This window comes from Rhopalosiphum maidis, chromosome 1, assembly GCF_003676215.2.
Source record: "Rhopalosiphum maidis isolate BTI-1 chromosome 1, ASM367621v3, whole genome shotgun sequence".
Classification (NCBI taxonomy): Eukaryota; Metazoa; Arthropoda; class Insecta; order Hemiptera; family Aphididae; genus Rhopalosiphum; species Rhopalosiphum maidis.
Window position 1 is genome coordinate 78,424,717 of NC_040877.1, and position 12,114 is coordinate 78,436,830.

Consider the following 12,114-nt stretch of genomic DNA (forward strand, 5'->3'; position numbering starts at 1 on the left):
TCTCCCACCTAATATCGGCTAGACGAACGATGGTTCTCCACGTTTTTTCGTACGTGAGTTTCCCGTGGGAATTACATGTTTGTTCTGAGAGAATGCGGTCATACCGACATTTCGTCGTTTTCGTGTCTCCTGCGTGGCAGCAAAATGCTCACATTTTGACGTCGTATACCACAAGGCCATGTTTAGGGAGGTTATTGGTGACAAAAAATCACCCAATTAAACAAAACAAAAAAAGATTTTCATGATAATATTAGTACTTAAATAGCTTATGCGTATCTACTATCTACCTATAATATGTTAAATAAGTTAAAATGTTCTTCTTGGATTCCGAGTGGTGACTTATTAATTATTTTACCATAATTAATTTATGGTGGACGTTAAATCACTTTCTGTGTTTAACAGGGCTAAAATGTTTATGCTCATTATAATTATAATATAATAAATAGTGGTAACAAATTACAATAATGGTATACCGAAATATAGGTACCTATTATCAATCGTAGAAAATAAGTGAACGGAGTTATGGTAGGATTAAGACAATTGCATTTTAGAAAAAATTAGCAACCTCATCAAAATCAGCTGCCTTATAGCAATAACCTACCTTCTTTAAAAAAAAAAAAAAATGGCCTTGAACGTACAGCGTACGCGTTTAACAATAATGGCACGATCTGTATAGTGATCCCTGGATTGATATCTATTCAATTCAGAGCATTATAGTAGGTATACAGGATAAATAATCTATTATAGATAGTGATTATGATAACGATTTTGTCATAGTTTCAACATTGATGATAAATCGATAAAAATCTATAACGATTCGTAATGCACTACATATCTGTACATTAAAATATCACATTAGAAAATTTTGACATTACAAAAATGTCGTTTAGTTTCGTCACAGTTTCTTTTAAATAATTGCTAATTACACACGTCACACGTGATAGTTATTATTATCTTCATTTATCATGCTTATTGTAAACTCATTTATACTGGTATAGTTTCAAAATTTTTAAAAGTTTCGTTCGTTTTTATAATAGAGTAATACAAATATTGTACATTTGTACCTGTTAACATATTTAAATGCAACAGTAATACAGTATCAATGCATCCACCATACGTGATTTTTCGACGTGATTCTTATCTATATGTTAGTCTTAAAGCGAGTTATAACAATGTGAAACACTACAATATTATATTATTATTTAACAGTGCCCATAGGTAACTTAATTTGAAATTAAAACACCTAAAAGCTAACAAAACTAAACAGTACCTTTTAAATACTTACACATAAATTTGAAAATTTGCAAGCAATTACGATCTCTTTAAGCGGTGATAATAATAATATTATTTTGGTGTTTATAGTCATCAGTCACCGCACTATAATTACTTCACTCATACCACAACACAGGGTTCTTGAAATTTAGTTAGACTATAGCTGTAAATAGTGTAAATACATAGGTAGGTAAATGTGAGTTTAGTGTCTGTAAACTACGCTAAGCCCTAAAAGTATTTAAACTCTTCACTCGCGTCTCGTTATTTTTAACAAAAAATGTATATTAACGCTAACAGCTCCATTTCAAATTTGGATTTCGCAATCACTTGTCGAGTGTGTATGTATATAATAATAGTTAAGTGCATGTACCTATGTACTTTAGGTTAAGTTTAAATAGTTCGTAAATTTCGAAATTAAATCAACTAAAGAGCGTGGAAAGTAACGTGTTTTGATTAAACGGAGTAGAAAATGAAACTCTTTTATCCACTATAGTTATTAAGTATATATATAATATATATATATGAAGAAAAACGTTAAATTCAAAGCTTTATGGTATTAATTTTTGTATATTCTGTGCGCACTCGTTTATGATATTATTTTACAGTAGGTAATATAACTACCAAGTTTTGATACTGCAGAAAACGCAGTACACGTGGCTTCGGATATTACGCAAACATTAATAATATTAATCAACTATGGCGGCTGTGATAACAAACACTATATGTAGATAATATAATTTACCTATAATTGAGTACGCCATATTTAGCTGTAGTTCTGTGCTGTCGTAGGATTGGTGGAGAGCGTAGTGGATGAGGACAAGGACGAAGATTAGCACAAAGGCACACAGTGTCCGGAGGTAAACCACGAGAAGACCGAAGAGATGACCGCGACAATCGATTCTCAGCTGTAGGTATAATGTCTATATATAGCTGTCGTGCAAAACTGCTGTGCAGTATTCTATCTCTCTTTGCAGTATATATGACGTCCTGAGGGGATGGTATTTTCGTATGGGGTTTCAAATGACAGGAGCCGACGTAATAATAATTGGATTTGTCGCGAGGGGGGGTCGAGTTTAGTTTTATATTTTATTTTATGTATAGGAAAAAGGAAATATATGTATACATATTGCTGTATTATATTATGTATAAAACTTAAATGCAGGCGTATATTATATAAAATACAAATAATATATAATATTTACACTTTATTAAATAAATACAACCGTATTGCGTTAAACTATATTATAATAGCTATATATTAATGAAATAAATAAAAATAAAATAATGCTCAAGGAAATGGTATTTATATAGTCTACAGTTACTAACTTACAATCTACCCCATCCTGCATCATAACCTTGCAGAATTTATTTCAACATCGATTGTTGCAGTATATGAGTGCATTGGAGGTGCAGTAGAACATTTTAGAGTAACTGCTATATCATGCACCGAGCTAATTAATGAAATAGTAAATAAATACTGTTTAAATGATACAGGAAAATTGAAAATTTATTTTATTATATATTATATATGAAAGGATGAAAGGATAAAAGGATTGTGTACGTATATAGACATCTCCACCGGTAAACGCAAATGTGAGTTTTGTTGAAATGTTCACATGGCAAGATGATGAATTTGAATTTGTACGCTAAAAAAATTAATCACAGAATCAACCGTACATTATTACTACGTTACTATTAACTTTAATAATAGTTAATAACGTTTATTATAATTATAATTATGGTAATTTGATTTAATTTATTATGTTGAGATTAAAAACGAAATATTATTGTATTTATTTACTTTAAAAAATCGGTATGTACTTTAAATGTATGTATATATATATATATTTAATAATTTAAAAAAACTTCTTATTTCTTAATAAAAAATATTTTGATGGATTTTTAGACTATTAAAAACAGCTTATTCGTAGCATTTTTAGTGCCTGAAAATCCGGTTTATAATTTCTAATAATAACCAAGTTTCTATTGCGTTCTGTGATATGCTCAACGACCCTCGTCCCTCTGTTTATATATTATATTAATATCACAGTACACTTGTTCGCTAGCCAAATGGTCCATATAGATCACGTGGTTTCATATTGTGAATGACTTAATGGACTGTAACTTATTTAGGCATAGAAATAGGGAGATATTTATTTAAATCCCCATAGTTAATATACCCTCGTTACAGTGCTCATATCCGACATAAATATACAACGAAATCTAAATGCGATACGATAGTCACGGGTGAACAAACGGCAAGACTGTACGTTACACTTGATATTATATAATTCATTCACTTTTGAAATTTGGTGTAAAGTTTGTTAAAAAAAAATATTTAATAAATAACATTGTATTGATTACAATTATGAAATTTCATTAAAACATTCGTATTCAATAGTATGTAATGTTTTTGAAAAATTATTGTACAATTACAGTAATGGATAGTATACAATTATAAGCAATTGTTCAAAATTAAAAATTAATATCACAAATGCGATTTGTGTTCCGAATAAAAGAGTAAATTGTTTTTACATAAAAACTTCAATGTACAGTCGTCAATCAATGATCGATCAAGATTTGATCTTTCTGTACATCATTTTACTCTGACGCTACTATCAGTATATCAATGATTTATTTCTAAAAAGGCAATAAATCAGTTAGCTTTAGTTGTACACAGTATTTTTTTTTCATTTGTGTAACACGATCTTCACTGATAAGTGATTTGTTTGATTAAATGAACCAACTGAAACAAACTGATTTATGAAAATATATTATGTAATATTTTTACTTTGATTGTATTTAAATAATAAATAACTTATTTGAAAATACTTTTTTCTTAAATATTTAATGTAAATTCAGTATTAGAACTATATAACAATTGTTTTTTTTACATCATCTTTAACTTATAGTCTATATAAATCTAACTTTAAATATATATATCAATGTTTGTGTTTGAACTATATACTACTAGACACAAGTAATTGCATGTAAGGTAGTATATTGAATACAAGAAACCAAACAAATTTAAAAGTACCATTAGGATTTTTTAAACAATATATCTTGAAAACAAATCTAACGAGAAAATGTATTGGATATGTTAGACACGCAATCAATTTTACCTATAGACGTATTATTATCTATAAGATGATTCTTCGAATGTAATATCAACAAACAATAACATAAATATAAACTATTTATTAGGAAGCTTTGAGTTAACGCTAGAAAAATATAGTTATAATGTAATCTATATGCTATATCTATAAATGTTAATTTTGCACTAGTTTATTTGTAAAATTCTTTAAAATGTTAACAATTTTACAATGATAGATCCGGGCTATTTTCCCCTGTATTCAACCGTGTAATATAGTTATTAAAATTAAATACCTAATGGTATGCTTATACCTAAAATCTGTATAGTAAATTTTAGTCATCTACCTTTTTAATCACAAGTTTTAGCAAATAATAATACTTAACTATTTTTATTTCGAACGCTACAAAACAGTTAATATAGATATATTCAAATCCGTATTAGGGGGGTTTTGAGGGTTCAAACCCACCACGAATTTTTTTCGTGTTATATTATGTGGTTGTAAAGTAATCTATATAATATTATAATAAAATTAGAACACAATTTTTTAGCTTAAAACCCCTCAAGAAATTAATTTTCAGTTACGGCCTTAGGTATACTAGTTAAATAACAAAAATCCTACAGGTATTAACTTCAGTAGAATAATTAAAAATAATAACAATTCTTTTAGTGAATCAAAATAAAATTAATTTTTACGTTATCGATACATTTGAAACATACTAATATAATATATGAATTTAGAATTTAATAATATTATATATAGTAAAGCACATATAGATGTGATAATATCGCAATATTATCTGTACATCGGATTTATACCATGCATCGTTATACGATTGTTTTATAGCGATTAACAGTATAATTTTCTCTCGATATGTCTCAAAGAGAAACGGTGACCATGGACTGTTCTTCCTACGTCTGTCATACGTTAGATCTTTGACGATTCCTTCATTCAGACCTACGAAAAACGTATTTTTAGATAAATTGTTTTTACGCTAGCTATTCTCGAATAGTGATTTGTGGTAGATACGTGGAAAAAATAATTATTAACAAATGTGATTATTATAGGTATTAAATGTTATGCATAATGCATATTATTATAGTTATCACTGTTTTAAAAAACAAAGTATCAAATATTTGATTATAATTATATTTAAATAAAAGTTCATCACTGAACTATATAATGCATAGTTTTCATAAGTTTTTATTTCCTATAATAAAAATCTTTTATTTACTCATAAAGTCATAACTATATTTTAAAGGGAATTTCTTTGAATTGGTATACGTGTGAAAATGTTTAAAATGTGTAAGTTTATAGTTAGTACTGTAAACAAATAAGAAACTTTAGGGTTTTTGGTATATACGCTAACTCACGAGTGAGGGACTGCAATAATTTCCATAGTCAGTCTGAAAAATATACTATTGCATCGTCCTTTTTCTCCGTGCCCATCTGCAGTTCAATTCTCGATAAAACCATTTTCGCGTCACTGTTAAAGAGTGATGGGTACTATGTTTTGAGCATTACGACGAACTCTGAGTGAAACGAGTATTGTACACGTAATATATGATTTAACATAATATGATTTTGATATGATGACATTGGCGCATCAAGACTACAAATCGGTCACCAATAAATAATAATGTTTACTACTCACAGGTTCTTCGTATTAGAACACCTCTTCGGTAGTTATTTACAGATTGTATAGTAGTTGCAAATAATAGCAGTGGCATAACTAGGGGAGGGGGGGTAAAGAGCTACAATCTTTTCCGAAATTTTAGGAAAATTTAAAAATGCTTTCAGTATTTATATGAAAGTTACTGAAAAGTCTAAAATATTATATAGGTATTCACGACATCAGTATACCAAAATTACGAAAGATTTTAGTCAATCCTGCTCTATATTACAAATTATTCACCGGGGGGGGGGGGGGTCACCCAAATGAAAATCTTGGCCACATCTTTAATGAAGTGACGCCGAAATAGATTTTTATTATTTGACAATTATTTATAATTAATCCGTGGACTATCACTACTATCACTTTTTCATTAAACACATACCCTTTTCCAGACTTTCTTCGACACAACTTTTTAATTATCCATTAAATCAATTAAAAACCATTCATTTATCATTTCCTGGTTGTAAAACTTTCATTTTAAAATAAAAAATGAAATGTACTTAAATTGTGTTGATCTTGCACTAAACTGAAAATAAATCAAAATGTATGTAGAATTTTTCACAAGGTTACGCCTATATAAATATATACAATTATATCAAAACCTTTTCGTATTTGTTTTGACCAAAACTTTTTTATCAATCAGTTTGTTTTTATTGTGATTTCATTACAAGCCTGTAAGTTGACAGTCTATCTTATTGTACTGTATGTTACAGAAATAATAATTATCGGAAACTTTTTAATTTTAAAATATTTTTATGTTTTGAAATGGTTTTTTTTTATGTATAAGAAGGTATAACTGTAAATAAATGTTTTATTCTATCAGCCATTGTACCTCTGCATCTGTGATAACTGTGACACTGAATAATTATATAATAATAATTATAACTATATGCTATATTCAATAGAAAAATACCGAATGTATTCTGCAGACTCCGCTCAACTCGGCGCCGGATAGTGGCTTGTTCTAATATTAAATTTGAAAACAATGATAAATCACTGTCGTGCGTATTTGAAATGTCGAGAAATGATTTCGGGCGAAACTGGGTTATTTTTCGCGATTGTTGACATTTCTTCAAAAATGTTTGACAGTTGTAGTTGTCGATAGTTTTCCTTAATGCTTATATATTACCATTTGGGAAAAAAACGAAAAATGACCACTTTAATGTATACCATCTAAACTCGATTTTCAATACATGAAAATGCTAGAGCTAGACAAAACTTTTGGAGTACTTCTTCTATCCGAAAAAAAAATGTCTATAGATAAGTATTAAAAAACCTTCACTGTAAAACCAATACATCATGGATCACTTCACTTTTATGTTTTGAGTCTAAAACACTTAAATAAAAAGTTGAAATGAATATTCCAAATGAAAGTCATTGAAAGTATACTAACTATACTACCTATATTCGTATATAAAAACAATTCAAGCTCGAATAATAACAAAATATAACTGTAGCCTGTAGGATACGTATTATTAAGACGAAATATAATGACAAACATTATGCTGATACAGACTTTATGAATTTATATTTTATCTTTATGTAAGTACATTTATCAATAATTATTTTGGAAATTTGTTTTATTAATTTATAAATTCTATGATTTATAAAATAAGAAAACTCAATCACAATTATAGATGTTTCTTGCGATTATTTTTTTATGAAATATCTTAAATATTGAGATTTTAATACGTCAACATATTGGAAAAAATAACACTATATTTTATCTAAAATCGAACTATAGTATTTTAAATGGTTGGCTGGCAACTATTTTTGAATCATCAAATCATATCGTTATTTGTTACACAAATTATCAAATATAGACTGCGCGATTGTAGTAATTATTATGGTTTAGAATCACATACATAGAAATATTAGCTTTTCCATGATAATAAATATATATTTAAAATAAACGAGTGAGTAGACATATTAAAAATTGATGAAGTATAATGATATGGAACATGAACATTTAAAATCATATATCCTGCAAACTATAATGAAAACAAAACAATAAAATCGGCGTTTAACGCCACGTCTACCACAAGGTCTCCTTCTTTCTGAATCAAGCGAAGACGAATATCAATAACTAACTTTAATTAAAAATTGTAATTTATAACTTATTAACTTCATAGACGAATTTAGAAATTCATAGTAGGGTGTGCCTTTACCTTAATAAAACTCTCTGTAGTTCAAAATACCTTTCAGTTATCATACGTTTAAGAGATGTTTGCCGTTTGAAATAACAATATTAATAATATTAAATAATATTAAGATTAATTTTTATTAGTTAAGATGCTATTTTTCATGCTGTAAAATACACATGTAATGTTTAAAAATTATTCAATTTAATAAACTACAACTATTGCAAAGTTCAATATATGTTACTCAATTATTTTTGAACACACTTACAACCAACAATTAAATTGTTAATCAATTATAGTTTAAAATTCTTATAGAAATTTAATATAGCATCTTAATTTTATTATTAATAATAACGAATTGTATTTGATATATAATATAACTGATAGTAATCAACAACTATTTTTTATAGATACATTTGCTATTATGCTTATCACAATAATATTTGTAGGTACCCATAAAAATGTATGAAAATTAAAAGATAAATTGTTTAATGTCATACTCAATAGTCAATACATTTGTAACTGAAATGAGTATTATGGCCTCTACACCGGTTTATACGAGTTGCAGGGTGTGCACTGTCACACTCGGCACACTCTGTAGATTCGCCTATGATTAACTTGTAATTAGTAGGTAATCAAGCTGTAATAGCATGTAATATGCTGAAACATTTTATTTTTAATGAATAAAAAAAAAATATATTATATAGTAATTTTAGTAACTTCTGTTTTTCACTTTTTTAACTGTAATTACTGATTAAAATATCAATCACTGTTACGTATGAATAAAAAATATTTTGGTAGGCATACATACAAAATTATACCTAGGCCGCAATTATTTACGTTTACATAAAATATACCCGGGCCACAATTTACAAGATTTGTATTTACATTTGTAAAAGATATTATAATTTATAGAATATATATTGAAACAATTAGATTGATGCAAGGTAATTTTGTGAAATTAAAAAAAAATAGATGATTTAATTAACAGTAAATTGGTGGTTTAAACTAAATCTAAGTATATTTATTGAATGTTTGCTTTCTATATGTGTGAATATTATAATTGATCTTGACAGTTGATGTATATATTTAACATTGCAATTATGTATAATTTAACTATTTAGGTAATTTAATATATTATAATGTGTTATAGTCAGGGTTGGGCATATCATAGTTATATCCATTTATATCTTATATGTAACTCGGTTATTTTTGTAATTTGTAACTAGTTACAAATCTTCTTGTAACTTTATATTAAAATTTAAAATTAATGTTACATAATATTGTATACAATAAATATATTTAATATTTATCACTGTATGATTATAATATTATTATATAAAAATTAAAAATTAAAACAATATTTTGGTGCTATAATAATAAATATTATGTATTTTATATATCTTATACTCCTGTTGAAAGGCTAATTTCATTTGCTGGGTTTATTCATTGTCCTACTAAAAGAAACTTATCTGACCACAATTATGAAAAAAATTAGTTTTTCTTAAAGAAAATTAATAATATTAATTTTAGTAAAAAATAATTGATACAATTCTTTTATTTAACTTTAAATTCAATTTCATGTTTTTAAATTGTATTACCTATCATATTATATAAATACCATTGTTCATTGGCTTAGTTAATAATTTAATTACTATAAATATTACTATTTTATATTACTTTACTATTACTATACCTAATATGTTGCATGCACTTTTTTTATAAGAAGACTAACTACTAATTGTATGACTGTTACATTAGACAATTGACAAATATTTTAAAGAATGTTATATACATTTTTTTTATTGTGATTTGTTATGGGCGTAACCCGTTTCGCCTAAAATGAACCTTTCCCTTCTCGCCCAGGTATCCGTTTCGACCAAAGCCATTTTAATCGTTTTTAAATTTATTATTTGTTTTATTAGTTAAGTATTGCGACTATTTAGTAGAAAACAATATTTCTGAGGACAGTGTTTTTAGTCCAACACTATGGGCATGCAATTCGGCGAGTATACTGCTCACAACAAATGCGTGTGAATCATTTCGCTCGTATTTCAATAAAAACTTTTATTTTAACTCTCCGTCAATCATAAGCTGGTTAAATATTATACGCAATGACATCCAGCCAGAAACGTATATAAAAATTAATAGCGTTGAAATTCTCAAAAATCTATGAACACGATTTTTTTGTCAAAAAAATACAATCCAGTGAATGCTATAAGACAAATGATTGTTTAGAATCAAATATTAACGGTTGCTAATAGAGTAATAAGCTCATGCAAATAATATAATCGATTTTTGTTTATTTCAGTCGTATACTATAAGGAACGTTTATAAAAAAATAAAAATAGAATCATTTATTCGAAAATATAAAATTAATTTTTATTCTCATTTCAGGATAATATAATAATATGGTACGTAGTACTATAGTAGTCGAAACGAAACCGCTAACCTGAGTGTGTCTTACTTCGTACTCGCTACAATACTATAATAGGTATAACTTTTATAGTTTTTACAGTGTCTTTAATCTGTTTATAATTGTAAACGCACATATGTATCAGCTATAAAATAAACTAGATAAAATACTATCAACAATTGAGAGGATATAAATTACTGAAAAAAAAACGGTTATAATAGGTAACTCCATTGCTTACAGTAGGTGTCGAGTGTAACTCCATAATTGCGTAAATCAGTGTAATGTATTTGTTAAATTTGAATTCAATGATAAATGATTGCATACGAAATTGATTCTGAGCGAAAACAATCAGTCAGCCTATATATTACTATGAATATTTAATGATATATTTTTGTTTATTTTACTATTTTTATTATGATAAATAAAATTATATTTTATCGAAAAACTTTTGAAAGTTGAAGCAGGTCGAAAATAACATGTAAAACAACCAATAAGCCAGATAAAACTGTAAGACTTGGGGTTGATTGATTTTATTTTTGAAAACAAATTTGAATTTGTATTCTAGTCTTCTATGTTTTGATCTAGGCGATTTTTGATATTTGAACAATTGAACCCGTACTTAATTCTTAAAATAAAGGAAATGTATAGTTTTTTAAATTATTAATATTTTAATAATTAATTTGAATATCTAAAATTGCTTGTTGTGTGAACTAAGAACACTTTAAAATGTTTAGTTTACGTAATGTTTAATTCATGTTCACTCATGGTTAGTGATGACCAATACAAGACTAAAACCAAGACTTTCAAAATCTTAGTCTTGGTCTTGGTCTTGCACAAGACTCTTGCAATTTTCACAATACATGAAAAATACATTTAATACCTGTTATAGATGTGTTTAGGTACATAGGCTTATTTAGGGAGGGGCCAATCGTCCCGAACGCCAAATTGTAAGCCTATTAAAGTGGCGCCGCGCTAGAACTCTAGATGTTTAATGTTTAAGATTTAAGTTTTTTTTTAGGGGGGACAAAGATGCCAACATATTTTTGCATCTAGGGCGCCAAAATCGTAAACACGCTTCTATGTATGAAGGTTTTTTGCTACGACCTCTAAGTCTGTACGTAAGACGGAGAAAACACAAGTGGGTTCAACGTCCTCTTAAGTGTTAAGTGTTAATTAACAAAATAAAATGGTTCGATGCTGATTATTTAAATAAAAATACAAATGTTAAGAAAATAAAGTTTTCCTAAATTATTTTAATATAATCAAATAAGTGGAAAATGAGTAAAACTATATTGTCGATCAATACATTATATTAAAATAATTAAATATTACTGTAAAACTTAGTTTTACCAATCCGATTAGAATAATATAGTTTGCAAAAAATCAGTGTTCAAAGGTAAAGATTTCTTTTATCCCAAAATTCTATCAATTTTACTCGTTTTATTATGTTTTCTAAAGAATTAAAAAAGATAGCAAAACACTTACAATGACATTTTTTCTTTAAAGTACAATCTAGTT